The sequence below is a fragment of the Pleurodeles waltl genome, chromosome 11 (assembly GCF_031143425.1).
Source record: "Pleurodeles waltl isolate 20211129_DDA chromosome 11, aPleWal1.hap1.20221129, whole genome shotgun sequence".
Classification (NCBI taxonomy): Eukaryota; Metazoa; Chordata; class Amphibia; order Caudata; family Salamandridae; genus Pleurodeles; species Pleurodeles waltl.
The window spans coordinates 325,055,256-325,076,894 of record NC_090450.1 but is presented as its reverse complement, the minus strand read 5'-3'; positions in this window follow the sequence as shown (position 1 = coordinate 325,076,894).

Sequence of the window (21,639 nt, the reverse complement as noted above, 5' to 3'; positions counted from 1 at the left end):
GGAAAGAATGACAATACAATATTATTGGAACTGGTGTCTAAGCGGGCTTCCCTACTAGCGGTAATGGAAGCAGGAGTAAAGAAAGATGGGATGCAAGTAAATTTGCAAATTTTGAATATGGTGAGAGAGCGGGGAAATTATTGGCATGGAAAGTAAAATCTGATCTTGCTAGGAACCAGATTTCAAAGATAAGAGACCCCACTAGAGGGGTGACTTTAAGGGAACCCTCAGAGAGTCAGGGAGCAAGTTTTTTTTTTTAAGTCTTATATAAAGAAGACCTATTAGACGTAGCCGAGGTTAGGTTGCCAAATGTAGAGGAATTAAGGATGGAAAACCTTGACGATAAAAGACAGTCTCTTTTGGAAGAGGAATTTTTGGAGCCGGAAGTAGCACAGGTCATCCCAAAAAGCAATAAGGGGAAAGCAGCAGGCCCTGACGGTTTACCCGCCAAATTCTATTTAAAGTTATGTGGTGTTCTAGCCCCATTTCTTAACGATCTCTTTCATTTAATTTGGAGGGGAGAATCATGTCTACCAATATCTTAGAATGAAGCAATAATTACTATTATTTTAAAACCTGGGAAAGACCCTTTGCTTCGTGGATCATATAGACCAATTTGTTTGCTGAATAATGACTATAAAATATTTACTAGTATCTTCGCTAACAGACTAGGGAGAAGTATTGCACCTCTGATTCAAGATGACCAGAAGGGTTTCTTAAAGAATAGGTATATGCATCAACTATCTCGTGAACTAATAGGGGTAATTGATATGGCAAGGGCATTTGAGCTTCCCCTGGCAGTTATAACTCTAGACACTACCAAGGAGTTTGATCGAGTGAACTGGAATTACTTAGATTGCATTCCAACGCCTTTGAATTTTGGACCAAAGTTTCTGGGGGTCTTAAAAAGTATTTATACTACCCCATCAGTGAACGTCTTAATAAACGGGAACCTAACTACTTTTCCTATTACTAGAGGGACTAGGCAGGGCTGCCCTCTTTCTCCATTGCTCTTTGACCTATACATAGAGCCATTAGCCCATATGATCAAAAAAGATACTCTGATAAAACCATTTGTTTAAATGGGGTGGGAGAAGAAAATAACCTTGTATGCTGATGACATTATGATTTTCACAGTAGAACTTCCTTCGGCACTAGATAGACTCGAGATGATAACACAGAACTTTGGTCAGGTCTCGGGATATGCGGTTAACATGTCAAAGACGGAGATAATGACATGGAAATGAATGCGCAGCATAGATTAATAAAAGAGGAGATAAAATACCTTGGAGTCAAGATCCCTACAAATTTGGAAGATATACCACTAGTAAATTTGAAATCTTTAGCACAAGAAATAGATAAACTTTTATTAAGTTGGGTACATCTACCTTTGACTCTATATGGGAGGGTAAATTTAATAAAGATGTTTATTCTCCCTAAACTCACTTTTCTCTTTAATATGGTCCCATTGGAATTCAAGGAAAACAGGATATGAGATTTGCAAACAAGAATAGATAGTTTTATATGGGCTTATAAGGGGATCAGGATTGCTAGGAAAAAGCGACTACCCTCCATGATATTCAATTATGTGCATGGGCCTTCCAGTTAAAGAATGTTAAGGATCTACTAATAGGAGAGGGTGATTCCCCTCAGAAGAAGGCTATGTTAAAAGATGAAGGGAAAGGGGAATGAAAAGTTATGTATAAATTTGGTCACCCAAGGTTTTACAAAAGAGTAAGGTTGAAAACATTACAAGCTGCTACGTCATTGTGGGCTAGCATAAGGAGAATCATGAAGTTATCATACTATAGCACCTATGCCCCTATTTGGGATTCCCCGGGAACCCCAGACTGCCTCAAAGATGCTCTATCTCGTCCTTTGAAGGAGGCAGGCATTATAGAATGTGAACAAGTACTATATGATGGAGTATTGAAATCCTGGGAGATTCTTACCTCTTTGATGCAGTGCTCATTATCCAGATTTAAATACTACCAACTAAAAACATGGGTCAGATCTTTACGAATGAGGGGCAAAGAGACTAATGAGTTAGAGGAGTTACTAAACAAGAATCAGCCAGGTATGAAGGAAGTCGCCGCCTATTATAGAATATTTGTGGATAGCTTAGATTTCGAACAGAATTTTCCTGGCCCTCTTTGGGATGATGTGGTGAGTAGGGAGGATATTGATATATTATGGACATGGTCTTTGCAACTCCTTTATAAGGTGGTCAAGCCATCTTTTCTTAGGAAGAACCATCTTTTTGTTTTACATAGGGTATATTATACGCCAAAAAAAATTAAAAAATTCAATATGAACGCTCAGGTATGCTTGTGTTGTGCCCTCGGACCTCGAGTTTTTGGATGGAGATTTTTGAGGTTATGTCCAACGTGCTACAGGTACCGTTGGCGGTTTCCCCGGTATTAGTTTTATTTGGTGGTTCTCTAGTGCTGCAAAACCTGAGCGCTCATAGGAATTTGCTATTCTATTTAATACTTTTAGGCAGACGGGAGGTATGCAGATACTGGATTTCCCCCACCTCACCAACTCGATTGGGTGAATGCCGTAACAAAAGTATGTAAGTTAGACCTTTGTATAACTGGTGTTAAAAAGGTACAAAAGCTCTGGCAACCTTGGGTGAATTGGCTTTCTTTGAGCACTTTGTCCCTCAGTATAATGTACAATGATTATTTCAAACCAGGGGCGTCATTCAGAAACCCCATCCCTAAGGTTTTTGACTTCTGTATGCTGGCTGGCTTGTACTTATCCAGGTATTTCTGGAATGCTGACCGGGTCAGATCATAATGGAAGTATATAAAGAGATATGAGGACAAAAATAAATAAATAAATCCCTTAGAGCTGCTAATTTTAATAGAATGGGATTCCTTTCGAGATGTATGACGTAGTATACTCCACATACGATTAATAAAAAGTTCACTGGCTATCCTAAACTAGTGTTTTAGATGTGCACAACAAAACAGAGGGGATTGGCTATATACGTTTTATCTTTGCCCCAAGCTGGTTCCATTCTGGCAGGATGTATTTCAAACTCTGAGCAAATGTTTACAAAATACAATTGCACCAGAAGCTATGGTAGTTTTATTCAGGGTAACCCATGCCACCAGGAAACTAAATAATTATGCACAATAGTTGTTATCTGCATGTCTATCCATAGCCCGATCGTTCATCCTCCAATGTTGGAGGTCTATTAATGTTCCTACAGTTAAACTCTGGCTGGATAAATTAAAGAGAACTTGCACATTTGAGGAGACATATGCTTAGTGGATTGGATCTATAGAGAGGCATATAGCTGTCTGGGCACCACTAACCTCTAGCCACACTTGTGATTAGTGTGAACTAGAAATGCGTTTTAGTTTGCTTAAGGGAGATTGAGGCACTGATGTAAAACGGATGGTCTGTATTTTTGCAATACATGTTTTGTCAAGCTGATACACACGACACGATTCTGCACTTTACTGCCTGCAATGCTGCTTGCTTTTATAGGCCAGATAAGGCCAAGCAATCAACAGTGCCATCCTAGAGTTACTGGTTATAAAGGCATCTCAAATTGATGTACATAATTTTGTAAATTATGGTATGAGATTAACCCCATTTTGTTCTACTGTAAGTTGATGTAATGAAAGTGCAATGTTAGAAATATAAACTATGGGTGTGCTATGTATCTGTGCACCGAAGCAAAAACGGACAACTAATGTGACCTCTGCTCTCTGATGTTTTGCCTAGCTATGGTGATGAGTATGTAGATCAACTCTGCACTTATGCACTTTCTTTGTTCTTATGTTGTTTCCAAGGTGTCTTCGAACTAAGTGCACTTTTATACAGCCTAGTTATGGGAACAAGCATTTTAGATCTACTGGGCATGTACACACTTTGTTCGCTCTTCCGCTGCTCTTAAGGTTTTTTTCTTGTACTAAATTCACTTTTGATCCTTTAGTACTTCATCTGTGTACAGGCTGCTATATTTCTTCTGTGTATTGGTGCATTTGTGTATACGATGTTATTCTATAACGGAAAAAATGAGATACAGCTGCAGTTTACTGCTTTTTTATGATAAATGTGGTGTATCTACTTAATAAATATATTTTTTTAATGTTTCTTTTTTTAGGGATTTTTTACAAATGTTTCTGATATAAAGATGTGCGTTAGTAGTGTTAATGCTTTTTTATTGCACTTTAAATGTCACCGTCAAAAAAGTAAACAGTTACACACATTTCGATTCCATTGTCAAATGCATGTATAAATAATTAAAAACGTATGTTTCATTTTTGTTGTCATTGAATTTCACAAAGATGTGCTATCAATATGCATTTGTATTTTATTAATTGAATTTTTTCTTCTACTACCAGGCCGCATGATTGGATACTATAGTTTGCAGGGGGAAGTATTCTGGTGGACTTGATAATTTTTTACTAGCTAGAATGACTTAAGAACCAGAAATCGGCTTGCCCCCATTTTTAAAGATGGAATTACAGTTTTTGAGGTGCAAATGTATTTTACACATAACCTTGAAGCATATGTTTTCTATTGAATAATTGTGTTTAATTGCAATCTTTACAACTGGGTTTTTCTTTCAAGGACTTATGTGAAATAGGTTTTAATTAACGATTACCAAACTTAATAAACATTTTCTAATATTCATAAAACTTCTCTGTTTTGTTCACAGACATTTCAATGACGTAACTAAGCACATGACTGAAATTATCCAATATACATTTTTAAGTGGTTTATAAGTCCAAAAATCAATAGTCTGACATATTTTGTTGGTAACAAAATAGTTTTTAATCAATCAGTGGTTGACGTTTTGCTAGTGAGTGTTTTACCTTCAAGGTGAGCACGTTTTAAAATCATTTTCATTTCTTGTTCAAACTGCAAGGATGGCTTATCACTTGTCTACCAAGATGTGAAACCTAGGAGCTTCTTGGGTCTATTGGGCAGAGCAGAATGCAGTTGGGCATAACTTAGCAACAATTTTGGTTGTATAACGTAGTTGAGATATTATGGTATAGGATGCAGTATAGTGTTTCCAACATTACAAAATATGACCAGTCAGTGATTACATATTTAAAGCTTGCTCAAGCTCTCATTATGCCAAACTGTCTGAATTAAATCGTGCATTGATTATATTTGTTTATTCGACAACCCATAGCAAGGAAAAGTTGGAAGATTTCTGCTGTTGAATGGTTTTGCTAGTGAACAGTCTTTAGTTGGAAATATCACTTATTCCACATCTTTGCATGTATGAGACTGATTTCATTGCTTATGGTCTTCTTTTAAAATTAGATTGTGCTTGCAGTCACTTTGCTGTAAAAACAGACACTTAGCGGGTAGAAGAACATCTTTTGGGTGTACGGAACTTATTCAGACATCATTCTTTCCTTTTGAGCATCTAATTTTTTTTATTTTTAGGAGCATTACTCCGGTGCTCCTGATTGATTCAGGCATAATTTGCTGTTTACCTTCTCAGTTTTTTTCTGAGGAGTATAATATTGCTCTAGTACTCCTGGCTGATTCAGTTGCCAGTTTTCCTTTTAAGTTTTAAGATCCTTAGGCCCATACTTATACTTGGTTTGTGCTGAATTAGCGTCATTTTGTTTACACTAAATCAGTACAAACCTAACTCCATATTTATACTTTGGCGCTAGACACATCTAGCGCCAAAGTAATGGAGTTTACGTTGTTTTCTGGAGGTTGAAAACCTACCTTGCATCAATGAGATGCAAGGTAGGTGTTCCCGTCCAGAAAAGGACAATATGGCCTTTGTGCCATATTTATCCCCCTGTGCTAAAATCCAGCACGGGGGGATGGGGGCCTTAAGTAATGGCACTAAGCTTGCTTAGCGCCATCATTTAACACCTGGGTCTGGGTCTGGGCAGGCGTAGTGGGACCTGTAGGCAGATTTCCATGGTTGGAGACCATGGAAATTGCCCACAGGTGCCCTTCCCTGTCCCCAGGGACACCCATACCCACACCTGGAGGTCACCTGAGGATGGGGGACCCATCCCAGGTAAGTCCGGGTGACTCTTTAATTATTTTTCTCCCAACACCGCTCGGGGTCCCGACTTGGCACCCCCTGCACGGCACTGGCCCCAATGGCCATGACCAGGGCCATGGTCTTTGGGGTGGTGGGCATGGCTCCTGTCTTCACAAAGACAGGAGCCATGTCCATGGGGCTTGTGCGCCAGAAAATGGCGCTACACTCCTAAGAGGCCATTTTTTTTGCCTCTAAACAGTGTAGCGCCATATTTGGGCCCACAAGCCCCGGTTCCCCCTACGCCTCCCCAGCCCTGTTAACATCCTTTACAAGGACACACATAGGGCCTTAGCGCCAGCTAGCCCCATTCCATAAATATCGCACCCTGGTGGCATCATGGAATGGTCTTAGCCGGTGCTATGCTTTTTGACGCAAACCTGCGCTAACGCAGGTTTGCGTCAAAAAGTTTAAATCTCCCCTTAAGTTTCCTGTAGTTAGGAGCATCTCTTTGGTGGACTTGACAGATTAATGCATCAAGACTTGTTCATACTTCCTTGTTCTGTCACATTTTACCACAGTTCTCATGTTCAACCCTAATTTGGTAACTATATGTATTTATGTATATGTAGACCTCTTTTTCATCTTTTGAATTCCTAAAAATCCAATTTATTTTTCCAGAAAATTTGAAGACACCTTTTTCTTCTGTTCTTGGAGAGTGGAGCAGTAGAACAGCTAGCAATTTATTCACTGCATGTCCATGCACCGTACATTCTGAATTCAACAATTGTTATTATGTTCAATAGTCATCATTTTAAACCATGAACCTGTATACCTGGATGGGATGCTAATGCCAATTTCCTCATGTGAGTAAAAACCATTGAATTATAGGAAAATCACACTGTATTTTTCTGTACCTCCAATTATACATTTTTATAATACAAAGGTTACATATGATGTATAAACTAATTGTACTCTGTGCTGCCTAGTAATGGTGTAATATCACGTTGATGCCTTGAAGAGGAACAAAAGCACTACACAAGTATAGAATTAAGGTGTCATACCCGGTTGCAATACATCACCGACTAATGACATTCTATTTTGTTTGTTTTCTGATATCAACAGGACCCCTCAGAAAAGTACTGTTCTACGATCGGGTCTTCAAGTTTGAACGTTCTCTGTAACGAATTCTACTGCTTCATGTTATATCAAATACTAAACACAAAAAATACAATTGAAGACACAAACATTTTTGTGCAGCATGTGCACTAGCCCACCAAGCAATGTTATCGACCTGCAGATTGCAACATAGATCAAAGCAGCAGGCACTCCACCCTTTGAAGTATCTCACTGGAAATGATGCTTATAATCAGGTGAATACATCTCAATAGTCATCTCCTCCTCCCCACTTGTTGCACCAGCTTTTTTTTGTGATCATCAGGAAATTTTAGACGCCTTCCTCCAAGTTTCCATGCTCAAGATGTTCCCCTGAATGTGGAATTATCCAACCAAGGATTTATCAAATTTGTGCATGACATCCAATTGTAAATTAGGCTTTTAGGTTTTTATTTTATGACTCAGGATTTCTGCCTACATTTCATTTTTTGTGAATCAGCAACATGGATGTTAGCAGGGGCGGTTTCTCTTTTACGGCTGAGGGACTGTGCCTATCAGAAATTCCTACACATCCATATAAAAAATAAAAAATAGATTGATTTGTTTAGAGATACGATCGTATATCTAAACAAATTGATGCATTCAAGTCTGGGCTGCCTTTCTCAGGCCACCAGCCTCGGCTCGCTTTGAAACACGTGATAGAAGCCAGGCAGTAAATCAACTTTCTACAATGTGACACACAACGCAGGGCTGACTGCTCTGAAGCCCTCCATTTGTGGTCTATGGCAGTATCCACTATGCCAGTGATGCTTTTAGTGTCATGATTTTGAGCATCAGAGTCTTCATCCCTGTGTCATTAACAGGCACAGATCCCAACCTTTACCCATTTGTCACGCAGAAGGAGTGGCTGCAAATGTGTGATTTAGTGCCTTGTCTTCAGTAATGGTAAGTGTTATAATGCTCATTTTTTGTTATTTTTATTGTACTGAGAACCCTTGTCACGCAAAGCTCCCCCATGTGACACCCCAGGCCCTGGCTTCCTGGCTCCTTTAGAAGTAGAGCTACCGTATTTGTTGCTTGTGAAACTGTTCCAAAAAACGAGCAGGGTTCTTGCTCCCTTGCTAAATGGATCCAAATTTCCGAGTCAAGCACAAGATGAGAAATATGTTCGGTTTTAAAACTAGTCCTATCTTCATGCCCTTAATGCCACAAACATGGATTGATATATGAACAATGAATGTTAAAATGTGTGTAATGTGCGTCAGCCATTTAGTTCCTCTTATTTCACATTTTACTTAATGTTGCATTCCTCAAGAGAGTCGGCGGTTTCATCATGTTGTTTTTGTGCATTGTATTACTCTTGCATAGTACATACTTTGACTCGTGCCAGGTGTTTATGGGGGGCTTTTATTGAGAGCGCAGGTGCTGAAGGCAAAGAAAAGTGTCTGACAGTGGGTTTGCCTCTCTGCAGAGGACACAGAACAGCGGTTATGTATTCCAGTTGCAAATGAAATTCAGTGTAAATATGTGTGAAGGGGTGCGTAGAGATCAAACTATTTATAAGGCAAAAGCAAAGTGAAATAAAATGCTTAAATGTGAATGAATGCAGTGTATGTTTGGGGTGGTAAAATGAGAGAGATGTGAGGGAGGGCATTCAGGGGAGGGGATTGAGGGTGCTCAAGAGGAAAAAGAGGAGGTTGAAAATGTGCAGATGGATGAGATGTGAAGAGAAAAAGGGCAAACATTTCTAACGTAAAACACACATAACTGAAGTCCATACTCCTTCCATAGGCCTCAATAATATTTACTACACACTCACAACTCAGAATTGAAACATTTCCAATGTTAATTATTCATAACTGATCATTGTTACTCATTTATCTTAAACAGCTAACAGTCTTTGACAAAGCGAATAGTACTGACAGGTTTTAGGGGTATGTGAGTTGTGCTATATTTCTGGATGCAATAACATCTCAGAGAGAAACCGAAATACAGGCCGGGTGGCACATTATGGGAATCACAGAATGTTTTTTTTTTTTTACATGTTCCCTTTTAGAGAGCCACCACTTTTTTCATCCCACTTGGAGATCTGTCTGCACATATTTCTGTATGATAGATTGCAGCCAGCAGCTGTGTGTGCTTCCTGATGCCTGGTTAGAGCATTTTCTTCCCAAGTTGATGATGCATGCGGTGCAAGACACTGGGCGAGCACACACTGGCCCTGAAGTTCTCGCCCTGTACAATTTGCACATTAAAGTAACTGTTGAACATATTAATGCAGTAAGATATGGGGCAGTTTTTTATGTGTTTAGTATTTCAAGACTATACGTTCCTACTGCTTTATAAACATTGCTTTCTCACTAAATTAATTTGCTTTCAAATGCACCATGTCAATCTTTTTTTTAAAAAATCTTGAGAGGAAGCCTAACCTTAGACTCCACGTTTGTCCATTAAACTTGCTCGCTTCACTCGCTACATAAAAGTTATACCCAACTTTTATGCCCCACCACTTTCAAATGTCACCAGCCGCCACTGGATTTCAGGAAGATGAGAAATGAAAATTGAACTTGGTCAGCCATGAGAAAGAAGATGTCTGAAGAAGTGGACCTGACTTGAAATTGATAGAGGATCTCCGAACCTTATGTAGGCAAGATGTCCAGCTTTACCGGAGAAAGAAGTGACATGAACGTAACACCATATGTTATTGCCACTGTGTGATGCAGGCATTCTATCCCTATAGGCCATTGTTTGAATGGAAGGTGGAAATTGAGGACTGCACCAATACGTTGTCCAAAAATCCCTACTAATGTTTTTGGGGTACTAGAGAGACAGTACAGGTTTTCTACTTGCACAATCCTTTGCATCTCGACTGGGAAGTTGCAGCAAAAAGGTAAATTGATGCCTTGATTTACAACTTTGGGAACTTCACTGAAAACACTGAACTGGGTGCAAGATTGTGGTAATTTTAGTTGTCATTACCTGGATGAATTGGGGGAACATAAACCAAATCCGACTATGGTTATAGGCAATTCCTACTCAAACGGGATCCAGATTGCGCTGAAAGTGCAGTTGGTATAAATACTACTTAGAGATTAAAGAGAAAATAGTTCCATGTAGACTGTAATAAACATATCTTGTTTATTAAATGATGGTTTGTTCAGCAGTTTCTACATGCTGTAAATAACAGATGTTTCTATTTTACCTATTTAATGGTAGTGTTTTTTTTTTTACTTTCTGTAGGATGAAAGCTTAATCAGTTTTGCTGGTATTCAAACTCAAGACCTGTATGTCACTGCATGTTTCGGTGGTGACTGCTCACCTCACTGCAGTGTGTGTAGTGCCTGGAGAAAGTCTAACCCGCATTCGGAGGGGCCAACTTGCACAAAATACTGGCGAGATAGTTCTGAGCCCAAAAGCAGCCTCAGTGTGTAGTGGTGTAGCAATATCATCTTGTGTGCCAATGCAAGCATGGAAAAGGGCCACCTTGGCTCCCAGTTGGGTAGTGAGAGGAGGCCATGACTGTAGTGCAGATTGCTCCTCACATATCTGGGCCCCGGTGCAGCTGCACCTGCTGCACAATTAAATGTTGACAGCCCTTTCTCTATTTAAGGCAGGATGATGCAGTTCTTAGATGGTGGTAAAACGACTTTCAATATAAAGTTGATAGCCTACAACCAGCAACAACCCAACAGCGACAGCCACATCACTTATGCGGTCCCGATTTTTGATGATAAGAGCAGTGGCCTAAGGAAACTGGAGCTATGTAGATAGTTATATAAAGATAAAGTCGCAGCTGCAGCGTGAGGCTGAGGGGGAGCGGAGGAATAATACAAATAACATCATCATTTTATCAGGCGACTAAGCCTAAGGTGAAGAACGCGATTCTTGTTCGTTTCTACTTCCCTTCCAGCCTCATGCCGCAGCAACGGCTCCATTTAGATAAACATTTTACCCCCGATACGCTGCACATGGACACCACATGCAAACCTTCTGCCAACTTTTGTGTCATCGTCCAACAAAGTGACACAGGTGCGCCGTCATTTCACGTTTCACACTGGGGACATGTGGAGGGCCGTGGGCAGGAAAGACGGATTGCATGTGCCAGCCAGGGCCACCAACCAGGAGAGAGGGATGTGAAAGAAATATGGGAAACTTGAAGTGAACGGAGATTCTTCCCTCATTTGGGAACCTATGGGGATATTTACAGAGCCAGCTCTAGGTAGATGAAGCAAAATCTACGGAGCCTTAGATAGATGAATAGGAAGCCGCTACTTACTCTCCAGGAGGAAGTCTCTGGTTGATATGGATGCAGACTCAGAGAGGATTTAGGCTGCCCCTGGTGAAAGCCTGTACTGGCAGCGCACAGAGCTAACTGTGAGCAGAAGGAAGCTTTCGGTAGTGAAACCACTGCGTGGAACGTGGGCCCAGTGGGAGTAACCTGACCTGTATCAGCAGTAGTTATTTGGGAGGCTGCTGGCTCCATTTGAATATTTTTTAGCAGGTACCTGGGGCCTGGCGGTGCTATTTTTCTTTTCCCTTAACGAGAGGCGAGAGGGTGGAATCACAGATATCTAGGGTGACCACCTGGCAGTAAGCCAAATTCCGTCCACTGACTATAAAAAATCAGGTCATAGGCTAAACATTCAGGACACATTTGATGACTAATGATCACACATAACTCCTATCACTGTAATATACAACTAAGACAATTAAGTAAATTCGTGGAATGATTTTCTTGCAAGGGCAAAACTAATCCTAGTAGCTAACAATTGCAAATAACCGCTGAATTAACCACCAATTTTGAGTTCTGGAATGGCATAGTTCTTGCCATAAAGCCCCTTACCATCTCACCGGGGTAGTAAGCACTATACAATTGCAATTACAATACAACCTTTTCAAAATCTTAATAATGATTTTCTGGATGTAATTTACAAGGTCTTCTTCCAAGTTTAGATCTACTCCAATATAGTTTGCTAGAATTATTTTTCTCATATTTTGAGACATTCCTATTACCTACCCCTCACCATTTTAGCTTAAGCCTGATATCACCCGTTGACTGATAGGGACCCTCTATTCTTAAAGGCAGAGCGCTGTATCAGGAAATACAGTTGTTAGCATAATGAGAAATGCATTAGGTACCTTGAAAGCAATCTCTGCCCTAATGTCCTGTATATTAAACTGCCATTGTCATGCTGAAACAGGTACAATATATGACAGGTGCATTCATGTACAACTGGAGAATCATTTTGTAGCCTTGGTGCCACAGGTGGAATTCTGGCAAGGCTGGTGCAGTCTTTCAGTATCACAGTACATTATATATTAATATCACATTAGTTTTGTGTTTAATTAATTGCGCAACACTTTGATGTGCCCAGATTCCCCTGGAAAGCCCGTGAGATGTGCCTCTGTTGTCATTTTCCAAATTATTTAATACTCATCAGTTAAATGAAAACACATTGGGCCTAATTTACCAGGCCCGTGGCGCAGCAAGTGCCTTGCTGCCCCCCACACTGTGCCACTGGGAATGGGCATAAATGTACTGCATCTACAAGATACAACACATTTCTGTCCTCTCCCCCTGCACTGGTGCACAAATTGCTGCTATGCACCAACGTATGCACCCTTGCACCATGGTGCAAGGGTGCCTGCGCTGGGGATGATTGTCTTTGTGCAGGAAGGCACACCTTCCTGCACGAAAACTCTCAAAAGAGATGTTTTCATCTTTCTATGTGTGCTGAATTCTGCAGCACACAAAGAAAGAGGCAAAAACAAGGGAGAAAAAAAAGATATTTCTCCCCTGCTGCATCACTCTTAAGCCCCCTCCTCACCCCCCCCCCCCGAGGTGGCATAGGAATAGGATGCATTCCCAGACTTGGAAATCTGGGAATGAATCAGATTCCTTTGGGTTCTATGGCTGTTGCGTGGGAACACCCCCAAGCAACACTCATGGAATGCTCCTTTCATGCAGTGTCATGCGTGAAAAGGGTCCATATTTACAAGGCCATGAACAGCCATGCAAGGTGGCTTTGCGTGGCCTTGTAAATATTGGCTGGCACACTGCGCCAGCAGAGCGTAAAAAAAAAAAAACATGATGCTGCGGTGGCACAGTGTGCCGCTAGGGCCTAATAAGTGAGGCCTCGGCACACACCCCGGGTTGATTGCTGGCTGCCACTGCAAGAGTGCAGGCACGGGTTGCAGAAAGATGCAATGTGCGCAGAACTAGTGGAAAACTGTGGAGACAGCAAACGGGGATGATACTGCGTAAAGATAATTTTTGCACACATCGAGCTCTGTTCTCTCTCACGAAGTAGAAACGTGCTCGTAGACATTGGAGTGTTCACTCGTTTGGAGGAGCAGCTTACAGATGTGCACTATGAATGACAGCTTTGAGGTCAGATGAACGGGCATCCACCCAAGTAGGTGACAGTGCATAGATGTGCACCAATAACAGCAGTTTTAAGCTCACCGTATTGTTAATAATTCATTTAAATAGATGCATTGAAACAGTGCAAAACACACCTCAAGGGCATTCTGTCTGCTGTTTAAGTTTGGAACAGAACTGCTATCATGCAATGGGCTTGCTAATTCTATTTGCAACCTTGGAAAGCTGAAAGCCTTGGTTGGTCATGATGGGTATGGAAGCTGTGACCTGCTTGTGCATACAACGCCATAAGTCACATACATTAATGAATTCAGCAATTCCACACGTTTAGTCTGTGCGCATTTGTAAGAGTGGGTGTGAACTCAGAAGAAGTGCTCACTTGGTGGATACGCTCAATAGGTTGTGCATAATAACAAACTGTACTGAAAAGGGGCTGCTGAGTGTTGCGAGCACCCATTTCTTTTTTAAAGATTATTGAGTTCTTTGATATTCATGGCTTTTTAGTGACACATAACTTACTATTTGACTGCAAAGACATGCGTAGAATATTCCTACCCATAATAAAAGCTACAAAGTGCAAAGTGCCTCATCAACCTCCTGCAGCTTTACTTTCACTCAGCCACCATTAAGGTCTTGTGGCCTGCTCCCTGCGACTCAGCTTCAAGATTGCATAGCTTGAGTCGTACAGCCTGTGGCATAACAAAACGTGAGGGGGCCCCTGTTAAGTACATGGAGGCCCCTCCCACCTGGACTCGCTCAGATCCCCTCTGGCCAGGTTACAGTGCCGAGGGGGCTTCCTGGAGCTCATGGGCCACCCGCACTGCAGGGGCTGCTGGGAACTTTGTTATACCACTGTCTACAGCCAACATTGAGGTCTTTATTGCTCTTTTACGTTCTGACTGAACAGAATCCCTGCTCATTGTCAACTCGCAAGAGGGGCGAGGAGGTCCTAAAAATAGCTCAACCTGATGAAAATGACTCGCAATAGAGAGTGGTCAAGTACATTTTTCGAGGGCCGGCTACCAACATTGAATTTATGGGGACTATCAATTTTATTTACTAAATTGGTGCACTGCAATTAATGTGTCAAAAGCAAACAAAGAATTCCATGTAAAGTAAATAAAATAAAAACAGAATGATTTGTTGTCAATCATAAACCAAATAGTGAGGCTGGTGGGCAGCCCCTTCATGGGAAGGTGTCATGAGTAACATTTTTTCTTTACTGAAATTTAAAGATAGGTCTCCGATGCAGTCTGTAACAGGAGATGAACTGTTCATAAAGAAATGGACTGGAACGAGAAGACGAGACGAGGAGGTAGTGCAGGTGTTATTTCATAATGGAGCTGCCTAATGCATTTTAATATAATTCTTTAACATTTACCCTTATACAACAGCACCTTGAAGACATGAGTGCTGCATGAAACCTCTTACACATAGAGCAGATGATGTACTTACTGCACCAATGTAAATTACGTTGGTCCATCAGTCAGTCAGTGTTAATATGCTTTCCCAGTTATTGTCTAGTGTTCGGCATTCCCAAATTGCTGAACACTTATGCCACAGTGCTTTATCTGGTCCAAGTCACCAATACTCATTGGACCAAACCTGCTTTATTCTACAAGTACCACAATCATTCTTGTTTCTCCCTCAACCCACATATATACAGAAGCGCAAGACACTTCTAGTAACAACTTGTGTGCGTTGGGAAGTCAATACAGAGTCGTAACTCCTCTTCATTATTGCTAGTGAGAGGGAAACAATAGAGAGAAGTGGCCGTGCACAACACAGGGTGCGCTTCTTCTAATCTGACGTCACAGCGCACAGTGAGGTTTCTTAACAGCTTAACTTGGCACTTAAAGCTGCTAGTCAGCCTGTGAGGTGACGAGTGAAACTTCTCGTCCCCAAAGGCTAAAAATAACCCATATTCTAAGTTCAGAATAAGCAGTGCAATCTGTGCCTTGGTTGCGCTTCAAGCCGTGCACAATTATTGCTTTCATAGTGCCTTCTGTATTGTGCCCTTTCTAACGATGGCAGCAGGCTTTTGGCTGCTAGGACAGTGCAGCTTTCTTCTGAGGGAAGAGAAAGGAGAAGGAAACAAGTGAAGGCACCTGAATCCCTGCGAGTCAGCAGCAAGTAGCAGGAGGCCGAGGAAGGTGCCTGATCCTGCAGCACACAAAGCAGCCAAGCGGTGGAAGAGAATGAAACTAAACACAAACGAATTGGCAGAACACCACAAGAAGGAAACACTGCACAGGTAGAAAGGTGCACATGCACATGCAAAACAGCGCAGTCAATGTCCCATCTTAGAAATAAAAGTAACATTGAAATGACTTCGATGCGGTAACAGCGTGAACAATGGAACATAACTGGTAGTCACACAAAGAACTCCAATACCTCTGATCGAGTTTGCACTGTATGAAACTTCAAAGCACCATGGCTGCCACGGAGCACAAAGAGGAGAGACAAAAGAAAAAAGGAGAGCACAAACAGTAAAGTATATGGGTGATCGTGCAATAATCCCTGTAACAGGGTCAGTCTGGAAGGCGTAACAAAACATCCTCAATGAGGGAGAAATGTAAAGCATTTACCAACCACACCAAGGGATTTTTGAAAGTCAAGCCTAGGAATGCATGAAAATGATGGTCGTGGTTAAAGCCCACAGAATAGATCACAACAGGTTGAAAAGCATTGCTTGTGCGTCGCTACGCTAGACCTAAAAAAGCAACATTTTTCCATACTCCCTTTCTTGTTCAGTTACAGAAGACTGTTTTAAAATTATTTAGCTGCTGAATCTAAGTATAATGTCAATGATATTTGCTAAAAGTGTGTTTTTTTAGTTAAGAAGCCACAAATAAGCACAATTTAAGGTTTTGCAACACCACGTTGGCTAATGTAATAACAAATGTGACCTTTTATTATATAAGGGAGAAGAATACTCCCAGATGTACATTATTAGGATATTGCAAGTCACCAAGGAGTTCCTTATTCATATGGAGGAACGAGGCTGAAGGCTGAATTCCTTTATAAGGTTAATGAACTCCGAGGTGGTTTACAATATCTGTATCATGTACGTTGGGGGGGGATATATTATAATACATGGTCACACCCGCACCTTTCCCACAAACCACTTAAAACCTTGATGTGTAGCTCATTATATGAAAAAGTGAGCATATTTACAAACATGAAGGATAAAAATAAAATCTCTAGTGCAAAATTAAACACATCAAAAACCTGTTAGATATCGGCTGAAAACAGATACTGGAAACACTTCAATACAAGACAGATTTAAATAAAAAATTGCTGCAGTAGCTTGTAATGTAAAGAAGCATGCAGAGAGACTCTAACTTTTCTCTATCTAAGGAGTGAAAAAAAATAAACATACTCTGTGCTTGGCATTGTAAACTATTAAAACAGAGCAGATAAAAAAAAAAAAAATGTAAAATTCTGTTTTCCTTCCTTTCAACAGCTGCTTCCATTATGCTCCGCGACCTGACATGCCTTTTATCTAGGCTGTTCCCTCTGACAGCAGGCATTGTGATGTCAGAACTCAACTGTAATAACTTGCAATAGTTGAGTTCTGGCATCTTTTCTTTATAATTGGCAACTGGGTGCGTCACAAGTTGCAGATTATAAACAAACCAGAGACTGCCTTTTATACATGGATTACAGAATGCCGTGTATGATAGTACTCATTGCTTTTTTATTGTAACACTGAACGAATGGACGCATACAGAAGAGGCATTGGGCTTGTTTCTAAGTGCCTTGTGCTTGACGGATCCCATGGAACAAGTTGCTGGAACCAGATGTGGGGATGGAAACAGACCCAGCACTCCTTTTATATTGAAAAGTAGCAAACAATTCATCAATATATTACAAAGTCAGAGTGTAAAGTCTCTGGATAAATCACAGAATAAATAAAGTAGGTAATATTTGACATATCTAAAATACAATTATCATGCAAAACATGTCAATCATTATGAGTTAGGAATACAGCTGATTGGAAAAATAGGTTATGGCGTTATCTCTCTGGTGCGTAACCAGGTGTGACACTGGAGACAGACTCTCTAACCAGCTTCCAAACTATTTTCAACTTGCTCCATCTTAGATCATTATGTGTGGTAGCCAGTTCCAGACCAAAAAGAAATGCAAATTCTTGTCACCATGCTAAATGATCGGGGGCCTCCACCTGGAGCCACACCCATGCAATCACAAGCCTCGCTGTATTAATTGCAAAGAAGACAACCTCAACCAGACGAGATGAAATTCTAAGCGAGTGACCCAGCATGGTAGTTTTAGGTTCTGGTTGGGCATGGATCTTCAGAAATTGGTTAATTTTATTGAAGGCTTCAATCCAACATGAAATGAGAATTGAGAGGGTCAAAAAATATGTGTGAAATCTGCTAGAGAGTTTTGGCAACAGAAGTAACTGATGTCTCTCTAAGATCACATTTGTGTAATTTGCATGGTGTGCAATATTAATTGTAAAAGATTTTTTTTTAAATGAGTCTTAAGCCGGGAGACATTGAGGACAGTCTATGCAAGTTGATTAGTCTGCATTATTTCGGTATATGAGACTCGATTACTGAGATTATGTGACCATTTACTGGCCAGATCATCCAATTTGGTTGTCAGACGTTTCTGGATGCCAAGATCTTTTTATTTTTTACAAATTATTAATAGAACTGCGATCTCCTAGCTTAACACAACTACTCAAAAATTAATTACGGGCCAAGTGGATCTCTTCAGGTGAAAGATGCAAGAGAAAAACTCTTAAGTGTGAATAACAAAAGAATCTGGCCTTAGGAATCCCATATTTATTACTTAGCACCTACACTGTCTGAATTATTACATCTATGTAGAACTGCAAAGGGTTAAGCATTGCAATCCCCTTCAACACTTAAACTCCTGTCAAATCTTATGACATATAAAAACTTTTTTAAACAGTGTGCGTTTAAAATAAGCTATTTCTATTGGGCCTTTATCTGGTAAAATTACTTGAGGAAAAACCCAATAGTCCGGAAAGAGCCTGATTAGTTTCCATTTGTGTTCACCAACCACTCTTGTGAGTCAGAAAGTAAATAAGGAAATAAAAGGAAACCACAGTGATGGAAGTGCAACACCTCCCTTGCTGTGGGGATGCTGTAAATAGATTATGCACAGCAAGGTTGCTTTTATTGGCAGACAAATCTCTTCCAACTGGCTCTGACGTTTTGTAAAATAATTCATGTGAAAAAACAAAGGAATGGACATAAACAGGTAGAATTAACCAGGCAAGACAATCATTGTAATGACATTCCATCTGCCTATTTGGCCGAAATGCAATCTATCCCACTTTCTAAAGGTGAATAGCGAATCCAAGTATGATGTGTGATAGTGGAGAGGAATGACAGTTTTCATATTAAGGACTGTACGAACCTCTAGGTATCTGGTGAATGCAACATCCAGAACATCTGGAGTTTCTGTAAAGACATTTGTTAAAATCTCTGTCTTTTTCAATAATTATTTTATTTCTAGAAACCTACCCGAATTTCAGAGCTGCATGTACTTTTGCTAGGAGTGCTTTAAATGGAGAGGAGGCTAGTGTTGCTATGTCATCTACATCAGCTAAACGCTTAATTACCCATTTATGCAAATGTAACTGTGGGATTAATGCTAATGATGTTAACACTTGAATGAATCGGTCTAGACAGAGAGCAAATGCCTGTGGGGAAAGGGGCCAACTCTGCCTTGTAGCACAATTGACATTTATAGCTTTTGAGAGGCCTCCCATACAAACAACCCTAGCAGTGAGGGAAGAATGGAGCGCCTTGGTCCATGGTATGAAACATGAACCAAAGCCCATTATTAGCATCACAGGCCATAAGAACCACCAGGAGGCCCTGCCAAATGCGTTTTGAGCACCCAAAAGGATCATCCCGGTGGGCCTCTTCTGTTCACTTGCAACATCAAGAAAGTATTTCACTAAATTGCTGTTCAAAGTGGTGTTGCATAAGGCGATAAATTTGTGCTACATTGGGTTAACTAATTAAGTAATAACCATAGAAAATTGGTTAGATAATATACCGGTATAGATTTCTGAATGCCCGTTTAGCTGAGGAATAAACAGGTATGAACCCCAGTTAAGAGGGTCCTTACCTTTCTTCGGAAAACCTTCAAAATACTTTTTTAGCAGGAGGGTGGTATTGACATCTAGAAAATAGGGGAATTGATAAGTTTGAGCAATAGCGGAGTAAATACCTTTGAAAAACTTTTGTATAATTCAATAGGGATTTAAATCAGGACTGTCCAATTTTCTAGCCGCTGGTAAAGAAATAACTTTTCTTATCTTGTACTCTATGATTGGTAAACCCAATCATTCCAGCCTTTGGTTAAGGCTGACTGAACTAAGATAACGGTCAGCCATCCCTTGAGAAACCAAGCAATCATTATCATAAACAATAGACTAGAAATGATGGAAAACAGAGAGGATGTCAGTGCATCCTGTTACAGTCTTCCCTGTTACATCTCTAGTGCCAGATATCGAGCTATTAATATTTTTATCCATTATACGAAAGACTAATAGGTGACCCATCTGTTTTGCTTTTCACTAATGACCGAGCAGACAAAAACCTCTGGAATGCACTTGTTAATCTAAACAAGACATTTATTATTTCACTATGCAAGGTTCCTAAAAGGAGATTAGCATGTTGAAAGTACACATTAAAAAAATTAGTCACAGCAATGAAAGGAAAACATACCAAAATGATTCTCCACTGCAATATACACAGCAAATATATGTATTTATATTCGAATGCAAAGCAAATAATAAATAAAAAATGCATCACCGTAGGGCCTGTCAGGTGCTTCATCTTTCTCATGCCAGCAAGCCGATGACCCCGTTCAATTGCGAAAGAGAAAGAGATCTCTACTCTCAGTGGAAATATATCAGGCATCCGACGTCTAAAATCCTGATTGAGGTCTCTCACTGACTCACTGTTGCACCGGTCTGTTTTATATCTTAAACAAAGGAGCTTGCTAGAAAAAAACCCTCATTTTGCGATTCAAACCTGCTAGCTAGTTTTGATATGCTTTGAAAATAACACGTTGAGGTTTGGCCACAATCCCAAGATGTAAAATCAAAACAAGGCCTTTGGTGAGAAAAAGCATGAAAACAAGACAGAATGCACAGTTTACAATGTGGAAAATTACAGGCAGCCTTTAACATGTCAGTGTCTAATGCTACGATAAAGTCAATAGGCAGAATTAAGCTAAGGCTAAACTGAATACAAAATATAGTCTGTAACTGATGAACACTGAACAGCTAATCCAGGTGCAAAGTGGTGCAACACAAAGTCAGTGGTCAAAACCCATATTTAATTACACCATCATAATTTTGAAACAAGACAATTGTTTCATCTGGTACTTTAAGCTATCCCTGTCCCAAATCATTTTCTTTAAATGCATTTGATTCAGGGTCAACTGGCTGGATATTTCAGATACACTGTCCCGAGAATAATGCTCCCTGTCAGTAAAGGAATATTCAATTTCTAGGGAGAAAAAGCTTTCAGGGCATCCTAGACAATTGTATTAACTTTAATAGATGTTCCGCAAAGCTAACAGTCACTTATGCGTGGGACCATAAAGCTAATGTAAGTGGAGTTCATCAACAGTTTGTGGTTCAAGCTCCATCTACATGGAGCTGCAGCTCTGCAAAATTTATTTGCCTTACATATAGTGACAAGTGGTTGGCGTCAAAAACAACCCTTAGATTTGCTTTATTAACCAAGGCGAACATAATACTATGAATTTCAAAAACCATATCAATATGAGAAGAAGCCCTTTGAGGAACGGAATAAAATGTGAGCCTGTGTTCCCGCCCCCCAGCACACTTGCCAACCATCAATCAGAGCATGTGTCTCAAGAATTTGTTTCAAACCTGCTCTTCATTTCGACATGTGATACTGATTGGATTCATTAGGAGCTGTTGAGTCCAAATCAGGCTGCATGGTCAGATTAAATTCGACCCTATTCTCATGGCATGTAAAATCAACCTGTTTGGAATCCTTTTTTTCCAATCCATTTTACCCCTACACCCTTGCTTGATTTTAGTGAAAAACCCTATGTCTGAAAACCCCACATCCCCCTCACCATACTGACCCATTCATTTCCCAAAGGA